Below are 2,846 nucleotides of genomic sequence, written 5' to 3' on the forward strand. Positions count from 1 at the left end.
TTCACCGCCAAACACCCCCCAGGTGGACACGACAAACCAACTCTGCGAAGGATAGAAAAGGTGAGGTAAGTCAGCAGCTACAACTAATATCCTTCAAAAGGCACACACTATCAGCAACACATTCAGGTCTGAATTTCAGCTTTATGTAAATGAGCAGCTTCTCACAACAGGTGGAGGATCATCAGTCCGTACGCCACGGCAGTGAGAAGCGAGCTGCACAATTCTCATCAAAGTTCAAATATACTGCGTAACAAAATACCAGGTTACTGTTAACGATTATTCAGATAATCACCTCTGATGTGTGCTGACAGCATGTGTCCCTCACCCGTCCTCCTTCACAGGCACAATGTGTCAAACCCAGGCGCGGTCCTCAGCGTCTCACAAACGAACATCACAAGGTCGAGTTCCCGGCAATTCTGCTTGAATCACACATGGCTTAAATGCAGAACGCCATCTCATTATCTGCTTCAGCTGAAAGTCTTTAAGTTAGCACGTGAGCATCATCCACAGGTGCTGCACATAACGTTGATGAGGGTGAAGGACTCTTCTGCCAGCACCTTCTCCACAGACAATAAATCAGTTTGCATACCACCTGGAGAGCAAAGAAAAGAAAAGAACACCAAAATGTCCAGCCACACCCCCCAACACACAACAAATTCAATTGTTTGTTGGGTTGCAACTAAGTTAATTATCCAGCCTAGACCACGTCACACTCACTGCTTTGCCTATTGAAAGTTAAGGATGCGGCCATACTGTGAGGGGCACACTTGTGTCATAAACTTCTCCTGTCTTACAAATGTGCTTCATTTTGAAAACCTAATGAACAAATAACTCATTGGAATAGCTACAATATATTTTAAATCATTTCACTGCCTCCATTACTAATACATAAAAATAATGCAATAAAATATCTATCCATTTTCTATACCCACTTATTCCATTTAAGGGTGCAGTAAAATATGGCCAAAATATTAATTTGTTATTGTACTATTAGCATTCCCTTGCCTAGTTGCCAAGGTCATGACACTTCCCAAATTGCTCAACAAAGAGTGCACCACTTACACAGAAAGATGTTTGGTGGACTGGTGTCCAATATATACTTGTGCACTACTGACCATAATTTGTGCTTTTGCTGCTATAAAACACTGATCTGAACTAATAATATCAGAATCACTAGTATTTACCAAAACAAGAAAAATTTAAAGATGTTTTTTATCTGGAGAACACAAGCGTGGTACTTATTTGCACTGTGTGCCCTTTGAAGATCCAAACGATTTAACTGAATGTGAAAAAGAGAACATACACACTGCAAAGCTGCCACCTACTGGTACATCAATATACCAACCTTCCATTCAGTCAGATCTAAATATAATAATAACCACAGATATAACAAATGCTGTCAGAAACACTGCCAAATGCTTATTTTACTTCTGTAATATTCTCCAAGGACTTTCAGGCATTGATTCTCATATTTCAGTACAAACAAAGCCCAAACCTTTACTTTTAGGTCTTAAGAGTAAACATTAGAAGGTAGTTACATTTTAGAGGGTTTCAGTAATTGACACTGACTGCAGCCTTTACATAATTAATGCAACTTTTGCTTTACCTTTATTTTATTACTTAAGTATTATTTATGAATCAAAGCATTGTCACCCTACTTCATTCCCTTGTTGTATTATGCTTGAACACCAGATTGCACAAATCAACTACAACATTAGTTGCTATCTGACACCCATCAAAGATGGTTCCTAGCTGATGCTCACATAAAGGCAGTTCCATGCCGACATGAAGCTGATTTCTAGCTGACACTGGCTGAAGGTGGTTACGAGATGATGCTCCCCTGAAAGCAGTTGTTAGTTGATACTCAAGTGATGGCAGTTGCTAACTTGTGGTGAAATGAAGACAGGCAGCTTTAGTGGCAGGTGGATTAGTGGTTAGCACAGTTGCCTCACAGCAAGAAGGTCCCAGGTACACTTCCAACATGGAGTTTGCTTGTTCTTCCGACATTTGTGTGGGTCCCTCCACATGCTCCATCTTTCTCCAACTTCCAAAGACAAGCAGGTTAGGTGAACTAGTGACTCTAAACTGTCCGACGGTGTGAGTGTGAATGTGAGCGTGCTATATGTGCCGGCCCTGTGATACAATGCCGGTCGGTCTAGGGTGTACTCCGCCATCTTGCTCAATGACTGCTAGGATGGGAACCCCCCCACCCCAATCCTGTGACCCTTAACTGCATTAAGCTGGTTTAGGAAATGGATGAATGGATTGATTGGGTGCATCAAACTTCACCATGAACTAGTCCATTCATCCTCATTATAGGCTCTTTTTAAATTTGGTACATTGCGAGTTTAAAGCATTTTTTTAAGACGCTGTCAACACCACAAGCTGGTTGGGATGGACTAACTCACTCACCCACTCATTTACATTTTTTACTGTCAAACTGCAGCTTGCCCCAACACTGCACAATGAAATGAAAATGTAGTTAGACATAAAATATTTTCTTAATGTAGTAAAATGTTATGTTAGTTCATACATGCTTGGTATTATTTTGTTATAGCTTGGTATTATTATTATTATATTATTGTATTATTATTATTATTATTTAGTCATATCTTGGTGGTATTATTATTATTATTACTATTATTATTTTTATTTTGTCATAGCTAGTATCATTATTTGAGATTCCAACAGAAAGGTTTATCAATTTATCTGATACAAAGCTTCTGATTGGTCACGGTGGGGCCAAGATTATGAAAGGCTAAGCGTTATTGGTCAGAATGACACTTCGCTCTTCTTTTTTTTTTCTCGCGATTGTTTCCCGTGTGGGTTAATGGCTCCTCCTGCTA

Source organism: Thalassophryne amazonica, chromosome 18 (genome assembly GCF_902500255.1).
Source record: "Thalassophryne amazonica chromosome 18, fThaAma1.1, whole genome shotgun sequence".
Lineage (NCBI taxonomy): Eukaryota > Metazoa > Chordata > Actinopteri > Batrachoidiformes > Batrachoididae > Thalassophryne > Thalassophryne amazonica.